Source organism: Narcine bancroftii, chromosome 1, assembly GCF_036971445.1.
Source record: "Narcine bancroftii isolate sNarBan1 chromosome 1, sNarBan1.hap1, whole genome shotgun sequence".
In the NCBI taxonomy this organism is placed as follows: Eukaryota; Metazoa; Chordata; class Chondrichthyes; order Torpediniformes; family Narcinidae; genus Narcine; species Narcine bancroftii.
In genome coordinates, this window is record NC_091469.1 from 306,933,456 (window position 1) to 306,951,904 (window position 18,449).

Below are 18,449 nucleotides of genomic sequence, written 5' to 3' on the forward strand. Positions count from 1 at the left end.
CCCCGCCTCTGATTCCCCATCTCTGATTCCACACATCTGATTCCCTGCCTCTGATTCCCCACCTCTGATTCCCCATATCTGATTCCCCGCCTCTGATTCCCCGCCTCTGTTTCCCCATATCTAATTCCCCGCCTCTGATTCCCCAACTCTGATTCTGCACATCTGATTCCCTGCCTCTTATTCCCCACATCTGATTCCCGGCCTCTGATTCCCGGCCTCTGATTCCCGGCCTCTGATTCCCGGCCTCTGATTTCCGGCCTCTGATTCCCGGCCTCTGATTACCCGCCTCTGATTCCCCGCCTCTGATTCCCTGCCTCTGATTCCCCATCTCTGATACCGCACATCTGATTCCCTGCCTCTGATTCCCCGCCTCTGATTCCCCGCCTCTGATTCCCCATATCTGATTCCCCGCCTTTGATTCCCTGCCTCTGATTTCCAACCTCTGATTCCCCACCTCTGATTCCCCATATCTGATTCCCCGCCTCTGTTTCCCCGCCTCTTATTCCCCGCCTCTGTTTCCCCATATCTGATTCCCGGCCTCTCATTCCCCAGCTCTGATTCCCCGCCTCTGATTCCCCATATCTGATTCCCCGCCGCTGATTCCCCAACTCTGATAGCCCGCCTCTGATTCCCCAGCTCTGATTCCCCGCCTCTGATACCCGCGTCTGAATCCCAGCCTCTGATTCCCCGCCTCTGATTCCCCATCTCTGATTCACCACCTCTGATCCCCCGCCTCTGAATCCCCATGTCTGATTCACAGCCTCTGTTTCCCCACCTCTGATACCCCGCCTCTGATTCCCCATATCTGATTCCCCGCCTCTGATTCCCCAACTCTGATTCCCCGCCTGTGATTCGCCAGCTATGATTCCCCGCCTCTGATTCCCCACATCTGATTCCCTGCCTGTGATTCCCTGCCTCTGATTTCCCACCTCTGTTACCCCGCCTCTGATTCCCCGCCTCTGATTCCCCATATCTGATTCCCCTCCTCTGATTCCCCAACTCTGATTCCCCGCCTCTGATTCCCCAGCTCTCATTCCCTGACTCTGATACCCCGCGTCTGATACCCTGCCTCTGATTCCCCACCTCTGATTCCCCATCTCTGATTCACCACCTCTGATTTTCCACCTATGATTCCCCATATCTGATTCCCCGCCTCTGTTTCCCCACCTCTGATTCCCCGCCTCTGATTCCCCATATCTGATTCCCCACCTCTGATTCCCCAACTCTGATTCCCCGCCTCTGATTCGCCAGCTATGATTCCACGCCTCTGATTCCCTGCGTCTGAATCCATGCCTCTGATTCCCCGCCTCTGATTCCCCGCCTCTGATTCCCGATCTCTGATTCCCGGCCTCTTATTCCCCACCTCTGATTCCCAGCCTCTGATTCCCGGCCTCTGATTCCCGGCCTCTCATTCCCGGCCTCTGATTCCCGGTCTCTGATTCCCCGCCTCTGATTCCCCGCCAGTGATTCCCTGCCTCTGATTCGCCATCTCTGATTCCGCACATCTGATTCCCTGCCTCTTATTCCCCACCTCTGATTCCCGGCCTCTGTTTCACGGCCTCTGATTCCCGGCCTCTCATTCCCGGCCTCTGATTCCCCGCCTCTGATTCCCTGCCTCTGATACCCATCTCTGATTCCGCACATCTGATTCCCTGCCTCTGATTCCCCGCCTCTGATTCCCCGCCTCTGATTCCCTGCCTCTGATACCCATCTCTGATTCCTCACATCTGATTCCCCGCCTCTGTTTCCCCGCCTCTGATTCCCCGCCTCTGTTTCCCCATATCTGATTCCCCGCCTCTGATTCCCCAACTCTGATTCCCCGCCACTGATTCCCCAGCTCTGATTCCCTGCCTCTGATTCCCCGTGTATGATTCCCTGCCTCTGATTCCCCGCCTCTGATTCCCCATCTCTGATTCACCGCCTTTGATTCGCCACCTCTGATTCCCCATATCTGATTCCTCGCCTCTATTTCCCCGCCTCTGATTCCCCGCCTCTGATTCCCCATATCTCATTCCCCGCCTCTGATTCCCCATCTCTGATTCCCGGACTCTGATTCCCCAACTCTGATTCCCGGCCTCTGATTCCCGGCCTCTGATTCCCCGCTTCTGATTCTGATTCCCTGCCTCTGATTCCCCATCTCTGATTCCACACATCTGATTCCCTGCCTCTGATTCCCCACCTCTGATTCCCCATATCTGATTCCCCGCCTCTGATTCCCCGCCTCTGTTTCCCCATATCTAATTCCCCGCCTCTGATTCCCCAACTCTGATTCTGCACATCTGATTCCCTGCCTCTTATTCCCCACCTCTGATTCCCGGCCTCTGATTCCCGTCCTCTGATTCCCGGCCTCTCATTCCCGGCCTCTCATTCCCGGCCTCTCATTCCCGGCCTCTCATTCCCGGCCTCTGATTCCCCGCCTCTGATTAGCTGCCTCTGATTCCCCATCTCTGATTCCGCACATCTGATTCCCTGCCTCTGATTCCCCGCCTCTGATTCCCCGCCTCTGATTCCCTGCATCTAATTCCCAACCTCTAATTACCCACCTCTGATTCCCCATATCTGATATCCCGCCTCTGTTTCCCCGCCTATGATTCCCCGCCTCTGTTTCCCCATATCTGAATCCCCGCCTCTGATTCCCCAACTCTGATTCCCCGCCACTGATTCCCCAGCTCTGATTCCCCGCCTCTGATTCCCCGTGTTTGATTCCCTGCCTCTGATTCCCCGCCTCTGATTCCCCATCTCTGATTCACCGCCTTTGATTCGCCACCTCTGATTCCCCATATCTGATTCCTCGCCTCTATTTCCCCGCCTCTGATTCCCCGCCTCTGATTCCCCATATCTCATTCCCCAACTCTGATTCTGCACATCTGATTCCCTGCCTCTTATTCCCCACCTCTGATTCCCGGCCTCTGATTCCCGTCCTCTGATTCCCGGCCTCTCATTCCCGGCCTCTGATTCCCGGCCTCTCATTCCCGGCCTCTGATTCCCCGCCTCTGATTAGCTGCCTCTGATTCCCCATCTCTGATTCCGCACATCTGATTCCCTGCCTCTGATTCCCCGCCTCTGATTCCCCGCCTCTGTTTCCCCACCTCTGATTCCCCGCCTCTGTTTCCCGATATCTGATTCCCCGCCTCTGATTCCCCAACTTTGATTCCCCGCCACTGATTCCCCAGCTCTGATTCCCCGCCTCTGATTCCCCGTGTTTGATTCCCTGCCTCTGATTCCCCGCCTCTGATTCCCCATCTCTGATTCACCGCCTTTGATTCGCCACCTCTGATTCCCCATATCTGATTCCTCGCCTCTATTTCCCCGCCTCTGATTCCCCGCCTCTGATTCCCCATATCTCATTCCCCGCCTCTGATTCCCCATCTCTGATTCCCGGACTCTGATTCCCCAACTCTGATTCCCGGCCTCTGATTCCCGGCCTCTGATTCCCCGCTTCTGATTCTGATTCCCTGCCTCTGATTCCCCATCTCTGATTCCACACATCTGATTCCCTGCCTCTGATTCCCCACCTCTGATTCCCCATATCTGATTCCCCGCCTCTGATTCCCCGCCTCTGTTTCCCCATATCTAATTCCCCGCCTCTGATTCCCCAACTCTGATTCTGCACATCTGATTCCCTGCCTCTTATTCCCCACCTCTGATTCCCGGCCTCTGATTCCCGGCCTCTGATTCCCGGCCTCTCATACCCGGCCTCTCATTCCCGGCCTCTGATTCCCGGCCTCTCATTCCCGGCCTCTGATTCCCCGCCTCTGATTCCCTGCCTCTGATTCCCCATCTCTGATTCCGCACATCTGATTCCCTGCCTCTGATTCCCCACCTCTGATTCCCCGCCTCTGATTCCCTGCATCTAATTCCCAACCTCTAATTACCCACCTCTGATTCCCCATATCTGATTCCCCGCCTCTGTTTCCCCACCTCTGATTCCCCGCCTCTGTTTCCCGATATCTGATTCCCCGCCTCTGATTCCCCAACTTTGATTCCCCGCCACTGATTCCCCAGCTCTGATTCCCCGCCTCTGATTCCCCGTGTTTGATTCCCTGCCTCTGATTCCCCGCCTCTGATTCCCCATCTCTGATTCACCGCCTTTGATTCGCCACCTCTGATTCCCCATATCTGATTCCTCGCCTCTATTTCCCCGCCTCTGATTCCCCGCCTCTGATTCCCCATATCTCATTCCCCGCCTCTGATTCCCCATCTCTGATTCCCGGACTCTGATTCCCCAACTCTGATTCCCGGCCTCTGATTCCCGGCCTCTGATTCCCCGCTTCTGATTCTGATTCCCTGCCTCTGATTCCCCATCTCTGATTCCACACATCTGATTCCCTGCCTCTGATTCCCCACCTCTGATTCCCCATATCTGATTCCCCGCCTCTGATTCCCCGCCTCTGTTTCCCCATATCTAATTCCCCGCCTCTGATTCCCCAACTCTGATTCTGCACATCTGATTCCCTGCCTCTTATTCCCCACCTCTGATTCCCGGCCTCTGATTCCCGGCCTCTGATTCCCGGCCTCTCATACCCGGCCTCTCATTCCCGGCCTCTGATTCCCGGCCTCTCATTCCCGGCCTCTGATTCCCCGCCTCTGATTCCCTGCCTCTGATTCCCCATCTCTGATTCCGCACATCTGATTCCCTGCCTCTGATTCCCCGCCTCTGATTCCCCGCCTCTGATTCCCTGCATCTAATTCCCAACCTCTAATTACCCACCTCTGATTCCCCATATCTGATTCCCCGCCTCTGTTTCCCCGCCTCTGATTCCCCGCCTCTGTTTCCCCATATCTGATTCCCCGCCTCTGATTCCCCAACTCTGATTCCCCGCCACTGATTCCCCAGCTCTGATTCCCCGCCTCTGATTCCCCGTGTTTGATTCCCTGCCTCTGATTCCCCGCCTCTGATTCCCCATCTCTGATTCACCGCCTTTGATTCGCCACCTCTGATTCCCCATATCTGATTCCTCGCCTCTATTTCCCCACCTCTGATTCCCCGCCTCTGATTCCCCATATCTCATTCCCCGCCTCTGATTCCCCATCTCTGATTCCACACATCTGATTCCCTGCCTCTGATTCCCCACCTCTGATTCCCCATATCTGATTCCCCGCCTCTGATTCCCCGCCTCTGTTTCCCCATATCTAATTCCCCGCCTCTGATTCCCCAACTCTGATTCTGCACATCTGATTCCCTGCCTCTTATTCCCCACATCTGATTCCCGGCCTCTGATTCCCGGCCTCTGATTCCCGGCCTCTGATTCCCGGCCTCTGATTTCCGGCCTCTGATTCCCGGCTTCTGATTACCCGCCTCTGATTCCCCGCCTCTGATTCCCTGCCTCTGATTCCCCATCTCTGATACCGCACATCTGATTCCCTGCCTCTGATTCCCGCCTCTGATTCCCCGCCTCTGATTCCCCATATCTGATTCCCCGCCTTTGATTCCCTGCCTCTGATTTCCAACCTCTGATTCCCCACCTCTGATTCCCCATATCTGATTCCCCGCCTCTGTTTCCCCGCCTCTTATTCCCCGCCTCTGTTTCCCCATATCTGATTCCAGGCCTCTCATTCCCCAGCTCTGATTCCCCGCCTCTGATTCCCCATATCTGATTCCCCGCCACTGATTCCCCAACTCTGATAGCCCGCCTCTGATTCCCCAGCTCTGATTCCCCGCCTCTGATTCCCCGCGTCTGAATCCCAGCCTCTGATTCCCCGCCTCTGATTCCCCATCTCTGATTCACCACCTCTGATCCCCCGCCTCTGATTCCCCATGTCTGATTCACAGCCTCTGTTTCCTCACCTCTGATACCCCGCCTCTGATTCCCCATATCTGATTCCCCGCCTCTGATTCCCCAACTCTGATTCCCCGCCTGTGATTCGCCAGCTATGATTCCCCGCCTCTGATTCCCCACATCTGATTCCCTGCCTGTGATTCCCTGCCTCTGATTTCCCACCTCTGTTACCCCGCCTCTGATTCCCCGCCTCTGATTCCCCATATCTGATTCCCCTCCTCTGATTCCCCAACTCTGATTCCCCGCCTCTGATTCCCCAGCTTTCATTCCCTGACTCTGATACCCCGCGTCTGATACCCTGCCTCTGATTCCCCACCTCTGATTCCCCATCTCTGATTCACCACCTCTGATTTTCCACCTATGATTCCCCATATCTGATTCCCCGCATCTGTTTCCCCGCCTCTGATTCCCCGACTCTGATTCCCCATATCTGATTCCCCACCTCTGATTCCCCAACTCTGATTCCCCGCCTCTGATTCGCCAGCTATGATTCCACGCCTCTGATTCCCTGCGTCTGAATCCATGCCTCTGATTCCCCGCCTCTGATTCCCCGCCTCTGATTCCCGATCTCTGATTCCCGGCCTCTTATTCCCCACCTCTGATTCCCAGCCTCTGATTCCCGGCCTCTGATTCCCGGCCTCTCATTCCCGGCCTCTGATTCCCGGTCTCTGATTCCCCGCCTCTGATTCCCCGCCAGTGATTCCCTGCCTCTGATTCGCCATCTCTGATTCTGCACATCTGATTCCCTGCCTCTTATTCCCCACCTCTGATTCCCGGCCTCTGTTTCACGGCCTCTGATTCCCGGCCTCTCATTCCCGGCCTCTGATTCCCCGCCTCTGATTCCCTGCCTCTGATACCCATCTCTGATTCCGCACATCTGATTCCCTGCCTCTGATTCCCCGCCTCTGATTCCCCGCCTCTGATTCCCTGCCTCTGATACCCATCTCTGATTCCGCACATCTGATTCCCCGCCTCTGTTTCCCCGCCTCTGATTCCCCGCCTCTGTTTCCCCATATCTGATTCCCCGCCTCTGATTCCCCAACACTGATTCCCCGCCACTGATTCCCCAGCTCTGATTCCCTGCCTCTGATTCCCCGTGTTTGATTCCCTGCCTCTGATTTCCCGCTTCTGATTCCCCATCTCTGATTCACCGCCTTTGATTCGCCACCTCTGATTCCCCATATCTGATTCCTCGCCTCTATTTCCCCGCCTCTGATTCCCCGCCTCTGATTCCCCATCTCTGATTCCCGGACTCTGATTCCCCAACTCTGATTCCCGGCCTCTGATTCCCGGCCTCTGATTCCCCGCTTCTGATTCTGATTCCCTGCCTCTGATTCCCCATCTCTGATTCCACACATCTGATTCCCTGCCTCTGATTCCCCACCTCTGATTCCCCATATCTGATTCCCCGCCTCTGATTCCCCGCCTCTGTTTCCCCATATCTAATTCCCCGCCTCTGATTCCCCAACTCTGATTCTGCACATCTGATTCCCTGCCTCTTATTCCCCACCTCTGATTCCCGGCCTCTGATTCCCGTCCTCTGATTCCCGGCCTCTCGTTCCCGGCCTCTCATTCCCGGCCTCTGATTCCCGGCCTCTCATTCCCGGCCTCTGATTCCCCGCCTCTGATTAGCTGCCTCTGATTCCCCATCTCTGATTCCGCACATCTGATTCCCTGCCTCTGATTCCCCGCCTCTGATTAGCTGCCTCTGATTCCCCATCTCTGATTCCGCACATCTGATTCCCTGCCTCTGATTCCCCGCCTCTGATTCCCCGCCTCTGATATCCCGCCTCTGTTTCCCCGCCTATGATTCCCCGCCTCTGTTTCCCCATATCTGAATCCCCGCCTCTGATTCCCCAACTCTGATTCCCCGCCACTGATTCCCCAGCTCTGATTCCCCGCCTCTGATTCCCCGTGTTTGATTCCCTGCCTCTGATTCCCCGCCTCTGATTCCCCATCTCTGATTCACCGCCTTTGATTCGCCACCTCTGATTCCCCATATCTGATTCCTCGCCTCTATTTCCCCGCCTCTGATTCCCCGCCTCTGATTCCCCATATCTCATTCCCCAACTCTGATTCTGCACATCTGATTCCCTGCCTCTTATTCCCCACCTCTGATTCCCGGCCTCTGATTCCCGTCCTCTGATTCCCGGCCTCTCATTCCCGGCCTCTGATTCCCGGCCTCTCATTCCCGGCCTCTGATTCCCCGCCTCTGATTAGCTGCCTCTGATTCCCCATCTCTGATTCCGCACATCTGATTCCCTGCCTCTGATTCCCCGCCTCTGATTCCCCGCCTCTGTTTCCCCACCTCTGATTCCCCGCCTCTGTTTCCCCATATCTGATTCCCCGCCTCTGATTCCCCAACTTTGATTCCCCGCCACTGATTCCCCAGCTCTGATTCCCCGCCTCTGATTCCCCGTGTTTGATTCCATGCCTCTGATTCCCCGCCTCTGATTCCCCATCTCTGATTCACCGCCTTTGATTCGCCACCTCTGATTCCCCATATCTGATTCCTCGCCTCTATTTCCCCGCCTCTGATTCCCCGCCTCTGATTCCCCATATCTCATTCCCCGCCTCTGATTCCCCATCTCTGATTCCCGGACTCTGATTCCCCAACTCTGATTCCCGGCCTCTGATTCCCGGCCTCTGATTCCCCGCTTCTGATTCTGATTCCCTGCCTCTGATTCCCCATCTCTGATTCCACACATCTGATTCCCTGCCTCTGATTCCCCACCTCTGATTCCCCATATCTGATTCCCCGCCTCTGATTCCCCGCCTCTGTTTCCCCATATCTAATTCCCCGCCTCTGATTCCCCAACTCTGATTCTGCACATCTGATTCCCTGCCTCTTATTCCCCACCTCTGATTCTCGGCCTCTGATTCCCGGCCTCTGATTCCCGGCCTCTCATACCCGGCCTCTCATTCCCGGCCTCTGATTCCCGGCCTCTCATTCCCGGCCTCTGATTCCCCGCCTCTGATTCCCTGCCTCTGATTCCCCATCTCTGATTCCGCACATCTGATTCCGCACATCTGATTCCCTGCCTCTGATTCCCCGCCTCTGATTCCCCGCCTCTGATATCCCGCCTCTGTTTCCCCGCCTATGATTCCCCGCCTCTGTTTCCCCATATCTGAATCCCCGCCTCTGATTCCCCAGCTCTCATTCCCTGACTCTGATACCCCGCGTCTGATACCCTGCCTCTGATTCCCCACCTCTGATTCCCCAACTCTGATTCCCCGCCTCTGATTCCCCAGCTCTCATTCCCTGACTCTGATACCCCGCGTCTGATACCCTGCCTCTGATTCCCCACCTCTGATTCCCCATCTCTGATTCACCACCTCTGATTTTCCACCTATGATTCCCCATATCTGATTCCCCGCCTCTGTTTCCCCACCTCTGATTCCCCGCCTCTGATTCCCCATATCTGATTCCCCACCTCTGATTCCCCAACTCTGATTCCCCGCCTCTGATTCGCCAGCTATGATTCCACGCCTCTGATTCCCTGCGTCTGAATCCATGCCTCTGATTCCCCGCCTCTGATTCCCCGCCTCTGATTCCCGATCTCTGATTCCCGGCCTCTTATTCCCCACCTCTGATTCCCAGCCTCTGATTCCCGGCCTCTGATTCCCGGCCTCTCATTCCCGGCCTCTGATTCCCGGTCTCTGATTCCCCGCCTCTGATTCCCCGCCAGTGATTCCCTGCCTCTGATTCGCCATCTCTGATTCCGCACATCTGATTCCCTGCCTCTTATTCCCCACCTCTGATTCCCGGCCTCTGTTTCACGGCCTCTGATTCCCGGCCTCTCATTCCCGGCCTCTGATTCCCCGCCTCTGATTCCCTGCCTCTGATACCCATCTCTGATTCCGCACATCTGATTCCCTGCCTCTGATTCCCCGCCTCTGATTCCCCGCCTCTGATTCCCTGCCTCTGATACCCATCTCTGATTCCTCACATCTGATTCCCCGCCTCTGTTTCCCCGCCTCTGATTCCCCGCCTCTGTTTCCCCATATCTGATTCCCCGCCTCTGATTCCCCAACTCTGATTCCCCGCCACTGATTCCCCAGCTCTGATTCCCTGCCTCTGATTCCCCGTGTATGATTCCCTGCCTCTGATTCCCCGCCTCTGATTCCCCATCTCTGATTCACCGCCTTTGATTCGCCACCTCTGATTCCCCATATCTGATTCCTCGCCTCTATTTCCCCGCCTCTGATTCCCCGCCTCTGATTCCCCATATCTCATTCCCCGCCTCTGATTCCCCATCTCTGATTCCCGGACTCTGATTCCCCAACTCTGATTCCCGGCCTCTGATTCCCGGCCTCTGATTCCCCGCTTCTGATTCTGATTCCCTGCCTCTGATTCCCCATCTCCGATTCCACACATCTGATTCCCTGCCTCTGATTCCCCACCTCTGATTCCCCATATCTGATTCCCCGCCTCTGATTCCCCGCCTCTGTTTCCCCATATCTAATTCCCCGCCTCTGATTCCCCAACTCTGATTCTGCACATCTGATTCCCTGCCTCTTATTCCCCACCTCTGATTCCCGGCCTCTGATTCCCGTCCTCTGATTCCCGGCCTCTCATTCCCGGCCTCTCATTCCCGGCCTCTCATTCCCGGCCTCTCATTCCCGGCCTCTGATTCCCCGCCTCTGATTAGCTGCCTCTGATTCCCCATCTCTGATTCCGCACATCTGATTCCCTGCCTCTGATTCCCCGCCTCTGATTCCCCGCCTCTGATTCCCTGCATCTAATTCCCAACCTCTAATTACCCACCTCTGATTCCCCATATCTGATATCCCGCCTCTGTTTCCCCGCCTATGATTCCCCGCCTCTGTTTCCCCATATCTGAATCCCCGCCTCTGATTCCCCAACTCTGATTCCCCGCCACTGATTCCCCAGCTCTGATTCCCCGCCTCTGATTCCCCGTGTTTGATTCCCTGCCTCTGATTCCCCGCCTCTGATTCCCCATCTCTGATTCACCGCCTTTGATTCGCCACCTCTGATTCCCCATATCTGATTCCTCGCCTCTATTTCCCCGCCTCTGATTCCCCGCCTCTGATTCCCCATATCTCATTCCCCAACTCTGATTCTGCACATCTGATTCCCTGCCTCTTATTCCCCACCTCTGATTCCCGGCCTCTGATTCCCGTCCTCTGATTCCCGGCCTCTCATTCCCGGCCTCTGATTCCCGGCCTCTCATTCCCGGCCTCTGATTCCCCGCCTCTGATTAGCTGCCTCTGATTCCCCATCTCTGATTCCGCACATCTGATTCCCTGCCTCTGATTCCCCGCCTCTGATTCCCCGCCTCTGTTTCCCCACCTCTGATTCCCCGCCTCTGTTTCCCGATATCTGATTCCCCGCCTCTGATTCCCCAACTTTGATTCCCCGCCACTGATTCCCCAGCTCTGATTCCCCGCCTCTGATTCCCCATCTCTGATTCACCGCCTTTGATTCGCCACCTCTGATTCCCCATATCTGATTCCTCGCCTCTATTTCCCCGCCTCTGATTCCCCGCCTCTGATTCCCCATATCTCATTCCCCGCCTCTGATTCCCCATCTCTGATTCCCGGACTCTGATTCCCCAACTCTGATTCCCGGCCTCTGATTCCCGGCCTCTGATTCCCCGCTTCTGATTCTGATTCCCTGCCTCTGATTCCCCATCTCTGATTCCACACATCTGATTCCCTGCCTCTGATTCCCCACCTCTGATTCCCCATATCTGATTCCCCGCCTCTGATTCCCCGCCTCTGTTTCCCCATATCTAATTCCCCGCCTCTGATTCCCCAACTCTGATTCTGCACATCTGATTCCCTGCCTCTTATTCCCCACCTCTGATTCCCGGCCTCTGATTCCCGGCCTCTGATTCCCGGCCTCTCATACCCGGCCTCTCATTCCCGGCCTCTGATTCCCGGCCTCTCATTCCCGGCCTCTGATTCCCCGCCTCTGATTCCCTGCCTCTGATTCCCCATCTCTGATTCCGCACATCTGATTCCCTGCCTCTGATTCCCCGCCTCTGATTCCCCCCTCTGATTCCCTGCATCTAATTCCCAACCTCTAATTACCCACCTCTGATTCCCCATATCTGATTCCCCGCCTCTGTTTCCCCGCCTCTGATTCCCCGCCTCTGTTTCCCCATATCTGATTCCCCGCCTCTGATTCCCCAACTCTGATTCCCCGCCACTGATTCCCCAGCTCTGATTCCCCGCCTCTGATTCCCCGTGTTTGATTCCCTGCCTCTGATTCCCCGCCTCTGATTCCCCATCTCTGATTCACCGCCTTTGATTCGCCACCTCTGATTCCCCATATCTGATTCCTCGCCTCTATTTCCCCACCTCTGATTCCCCGCCTCTGATTCCCCATATCTCATTCCCCGCCTCTGATTCCCCATCTCTGATTCCACACATCTGATTCCCTGCCTCTGATTCCCCACCTCTGATTCCCCATATCTGATTCCCCGCCTCTGATTCCCCGCCTCTGTTTCCCCATATCTAATTCCCCGCCTCTGATTCCCCAACTCTGATTCTGCACATCTGATTCCCTGCCTCTTATTCCCCACATCTGATTCCCGGCCTCTGATTCCCGGCCTCTGATTCCCGGCCTCTGATTCCCGGCCTCTGATTTCCGGCCTCTGATTCCCGGCTTCTGATTACCCGCCTCTGATTCCCCGCCTCTGATTCCCTGCCTCTGATTCCTCATCTCTGATACCGCACATCTGATTCCCTGCCTCTGATTCCCGCCTCTGATTCCCCGCCTCTGATTCCCCATATCTGATTCCCCGCCTTTGATTCCCTGCCTCTGATTTCCAACCTCTGATTCCCCACCTCTGATTCCCCATATCTGATTCCCCGACTCTGTTTCCCCGCCTCTTATTCCCCGCCTCTGTTTCCCCATATCTGATTCCAGGCCTCTCATTCCCCAGCTCTGATTCCCCGCCTCTGATTCCCCATATCTGATTCCCCGCCACTGATTCCCCAACTCTGATAGCCCGCCTCTGATTCCCCAGCTCTGATTCCCCGCCTCTGATTCCCCGCGTCTGAATCCCAGCCTCTGATTCCCCGCCTCTGATTCCCCATCTCTGATTCACCACCTCTGATCCCCCGCCTCTGATTCCCCATGTCTGATTCACAGCCTCTGTTTCCTCACCTCTGATACCCCGCCTCTGATTCCCCATATCTGATTCCCCGCCTCTGATTCCCCAACTCTGATTCCCCGCCTGTGATTCGCCAGCTATGATTCCCCGCCTCTGATTCCCCACATCTGATTCCCTGCCTGTGATTCCCTGCCTCTGATTTCCCACCTCTGTTACCCCGCCTCTGATTCCCCGCCTCTGATTCCCCATATCTGATTCCCCTCCTCTGATTCCCCAACTCTGATTCCCCGCCTCTGATTCCCCAGCTTTCATTCCCTGACTCTGATACCCCGCGTCTGATACCCTGCCTCTGATCCCCCACCTCTGATTCCCCATCTCTGATTCACCACCTCTGATTTTCCACCTATGATTCCCCATATCTGATTCCCCGCATCTGTTTCCCCGCCTCTGATTCCCCGACTCTGATTCCCCATATCTGATTCCCCACCTCTGATTCCCCAACTCTGATTCCCCGCCTCTGATTCGCCAGCTATGATTCCACGCCTCTGATTCCCTGCGTCTGAATCCATGCCTCTGATTCCCCGCCTCTGATTCCCCGCCTCTGATTCCCGATCTCTGATTCCCGGCCTCTTATTCCCCACCTCTGATTCCCAGCCTCTGATTCCCGGCCTCTGATTCCCGGCCTCTCATTCCCGGCCTCTGATTCCCGGTCTCTGATTCCCCGCCTCTGATTCCCCGCCAGTGATTCCCTGCCTCTGATTCGCCATCTCTGATTCCGCACATCTGATTCCCTGCCTCTTATTCCCCACCTCTGATTCCCGGCCTCTGTTTCACGGCCTCTGATTCCCGGCCTCTCATTCCCGGCCTCTGATTCCCCGCCTCTGATTTCCTGCCTCTGATACCCATCTCTGATTCCGCACATCTGATTCCCTGCCTCTGATTCCCCGCCTCTGATTCCCCGCCTCTGATTCCCTGCCTCTGATACCCATCTCTGATTCCGCACATCTGATTCCCCGCCTCTGTTTCCCCGCCTCTGATTCCCCGCCTCTGTTTCCCCATATCTGATTCCCCGCCTCTGATTCCCCAACTCTGATTCCCCGCCACTGATTCCCCAGCTCTGATTCCCTGCCTCTGATTCCCCGTGTTTGATTCCCTGCCTCTGATTTCCCGCTTCTGATTCCCCATCTCTGATTCACCGCCTTTGATTCGCCACCTCTGATTCCCCATATCTGATTCCTCGCCTCTATTTCCCCGCCTCTGATTCCCCGCCTCTGATTCCCCATATCTCATTCCCCGCCTCTGATTCCCCATCTCTGATTCCCGGACTCTGATTCCCCAACTCTGATTCCCGGCCTCTGATTCCCGGCCTCTGATTCCCCGCTTCTGATTCTGATTCCCTGCCTCTGATTCCCCATCTCTGATTCCACACATCTGATTCCCTGCCTCTGATTCCCCACCTCTGATTCCCCATATCTGATTCCCCGCCTCTGATTCCCCGCCTCTGTTTCCCCATATCTAATTCCCCGCCTCTGATTCCCCAACTCTGATTCTGCACATCTGATTCCCTGCCTCTTATTCCCCACCTCTGATTCCCGGCCTCTGATTCCCGTCCTCTGATTCCCGGCCTCTCGTTCCCGGCCTCTCATTCCCGGCCTCTGATTCCCGGCCTCTCATTCCCGGCCTCTGATTCCCCGCCTCTGATTAGCTGCCTCTGATTCCCCATCTCTGATTCCGCACATCTGATTCCCTGCCTCTGATTCCCCGCCTCTGATTAGCTGCCTCTGATTCCCCATCTCTGATTCCGCACATCTGATTCCCTGCCTCTGATTCCCCGCCTCTGATTCCCCGCCTCTGATATCCCGCCTCTGTTTCCCCGCCTATGATTCCCCGCCTCTGTTTCCCCATATCTGAATCCCCGCCTCTGATTCCCCAACTCTGATTCCCCGCCACTGATTCCCCAGCTCTGATTCCCCGCCTCTGATTCCCCGTGTTTGATTCCCTGCCTCTGATTCCCCGCCTCTGATTCCCCATCTCTGATTCACCGCCTTTGATTCGCCACCTCTGATTCCCCATATCTGATTCCTCGCCTCTATTTCCCCGCCTCTGATTCCCCGCCTCTGATTCCCCATATCTCATTCCCCAACTCTGATTCTGCACATCTGATTCCCTGCCTCTTATTCCCCACCTCTGATTCCCGGCCTCTGATTCCCGTCCTCTGATTCCCGGCCTCTCATTCCCGGCCTCTGATTCCCGGCCTCTCATTCCCGGCCTCTGATTCCCCGCCTCTGATTAGCTGCCTCTGATTCCCCATCTCTGATTCCGCACATCAGATTCCCTGCCTCTGATTCCCCGCCTCTGATTCCCCGCCTCTGTTTCCCCACCTCTGATTCCCCGCCTCTGTTTCCCCATATCTGATTCCCCGCCTCTGATTCCCCAACATTGATTCCCCGCCACTGATTCCCCAGCTCTGATTCCCCGCCTCTGATTCCCCGTGTTTGATTCCCTGCCTCTGATTCCCCGCCTCTGATTCACCATCTCTGATTCACCGCCTTTGATTCGCCACCTCTGATTCCCCATATCTGATTCCTCGCCTCTATTTCCCCGCCTCTGATTCCCCGCCTCTGATTCCCCATATCTCATTCCCCGCCTCTGATTCCCCATCTCTGATTCCCGGACTCTGATTCCCCAACTCTGATTCCCGGCCTCTGATTCCCGGCCTCTGATTCCCCGCTTCTGATTCTGATTCCCTGCCTCTGATTCCCCATCTCTGATTCCACACATCTGATTCCCTGCCTCTGATTCCCCACCTCTGATTCCCCATATCTGATTCCCCGCCTCTGATTCCCCGCCTCTGTTTCCCCATATCTAATTCCCCGCCTCTGATTCCCCAACTCTGATTCTGCACATCTGATTCCCTGCCTCTTATTCCCCACCTCTGATTCTCGGCCTCTGATTCCCGGCCTCTGATTCCCGGCCTCTCATACCCGGCCTCTCATTCCCGGCCTCTGATTCCCGGCCTCTCATTCCCGGCCTCTGATTCCCCGCCTCTGATTCCCTGCCTCTGATTCCCCATCTCTGATTCCGCACATCTGATTCCGCACATCTGATTCCCTGCCTCTGATTCCCCGCCTCTGATTCCCCGCCTCTGATATCCCGCCTCTGTTTCCCCGCCTATGATTCCCCGCCTCTGTTTCCCCATATCTGAATCCCCGCCTCTGATTCCCCAACTCTGATTCCCCGCCACTGATTCCCCAGCTCTGATTCCCCGCCTCTGATTCCCCGTGTTTGATTCCCTGCCTCTGATTCCCCGCCTCTGATTCCCCATCTCTGATTCACCGCCTTTGATTCGCCACCTCTGATTCCCCATATCTGATTCCTCGCCTCTATTTCCCCGCCTCTGATTCCCCGCCTCTGATTCCCCATATCTCATTCCCCAACTCTGATTCTGCACATCTGATTCCCTGCCTCTTATTCCCCACCTCTGATTCCCGGCCTCTGATTCCCGTCCTCTGATTCCCGGCCTCTCATTCCCGGCCTCTGATTCCCGGCCTCTCATTCCCGGCCTCTGATTCCCCGCCTCTGATTAGCTGCCTCTGATTCCCCATCTCTGATTCCGCACATCTGATTCCCTGCCTCTGATTCCCCGCCTCTGATTCCCCGCCTCTGTTTCCCCACCTCTGATTCCCCGCCTCTGTTTCCCCATATCTGATTCCCCGCCTCTGATTCCCCAACTTTGATTCCCCGCCACTGATTCCCCAGCTCTGATTCCCCGCCTCTGATTCCCCGTGTTTGATTCCCTGCCTCTGATTCCCCGCCTCTGATTCCCCATCTCTGATTCACCGCCTTTGATTCGCCACCTCTGATTCCCCATATCTGATTCCTCGCCTCTATTTCCCCGCCTCTGATTCCCCGCCTCTTATTCCCCATATCTCATTCCCCGCCTCTGATTCCCCATCTCTGATTCCCGGACTCTGATTCCCCAACTCTGATTCCCGGCCTCTGATTCCCGGCCTCTGATTCCCCGCTTCTGATTCTGATTCCCTGCCTCTGATTCCCCATCTCTGATTCCACACAAGTGATTCCCTGCCTCTGATTCCCCACCTCTGATTCCCCATATCTGATTCCCCGCCTCTGATTCCCCGCCTCTGTTTCCCCATATCTAATTCCCCGCCTCTGATTCCCCAACTCTGATTCTGCACATCTGATTCCCTGCCTCTTATTCCCCACCTCTGATTCCCGGCCTCTGATTCCCGGCCTCTGATTCCCGGCCTCTCATACCCGGCCTCTCATTCCCGGCCTCTGATTCCCGGCCTCTCATTCCCGGCCTCTGATTCCCCGCCTCTGATTCCCTGCCTCTGATTCCCCATCTCTGATTCCGCACATCTGATTCCCTGCCTCTGATTCCCCGCCTCTGATTCCCCGCCTCTGATTCCCTGCATTTAATTCCCAACCTCTAATTACCCACCTCTGATTCCCCATATCTGATTCCCCGCCTCTGTTTCCCCGCCTCTGATTCCCCGCCTCTGTTTCCCCATATCTGATTCCCCGCCTCTGATTCCCCAACTCTGATTCCCCGCCACTGATTCCCCAGCTCTGATTCCCCGCCTCTGATTCCCCGTGTTTGATTCCCTGCCTCTGATTCCCCGCTTCTGATTCCCCATCTCTGATTCACCGCCTTTGATTCGCCACCTCTGATTCCCCATATCTGATTCCTCGCCTCTATTTCCCCACCTCTGATTCCCCGCCTCTGATTCCCCATATCTCATTCCCCGCCTCTGATTCCCCATCTCTGATTCCACACATCTGATTCCCTGCCTCTGATTCCCCACCTCTGATTCCCCATATCTGATTCCCCGCCTCTGATTCCCCGCCTCTGTTTCCCCATATCTAATTCCCCGCCTCTGATTCCCCAACTCTGATTCTGCACATCTGATTCCCTGCCTCTTATTCCCCACATCTGATTCCCGGCCTCTGATTCCCGGCCTCTGATTCCCGGCCTCTGATTCCCGGCCTCTGATTTCCGGCCTCTGATTCCCGGCCTCTGATTACCCGCCTCTGATTCCCCGCCTCTGATTCCCTGCCTCTGATTCCCCATCTCTGATACCGCACATCTGATTCCCTGCCTCTGATTCCCGCCTCTGATTCCCCGCCTCTGATTCCCCATATCTGATTCCCCGCCTTTGATTCCCTGCCTCTGATTTCCAACCTCTGATTCCCCACCTCTGATTCCCCATATCTGATTCCCCGCCTCTGTTTCCCCGCCTCTTATTCCCCGCCTCTGTTTCCCCATATCTGATTCCCGTCCTCTCATTCCCCAGCTCTGATTCCCCGCCTCTGATTCCCCATATCTGATTCCCCGCCGCTGATTCCCCAACTCTGATAGCCCGCCACTGATTCCCCAGCTCTGATTCCCCGCCTCTGATTCCCCGCGTCTGAATCCCAGCCTCTGATTCCCTGCCTCTGATTCCATATCTCTGATTCACCACCTCTGATCCCCCGCCTCTGATTCCCCATGTCTGATTCACAGCCTCTGTTTCCCCACCTCTGATACCCCGCCTCTGATTCCCCATATCTGATTCCCCGC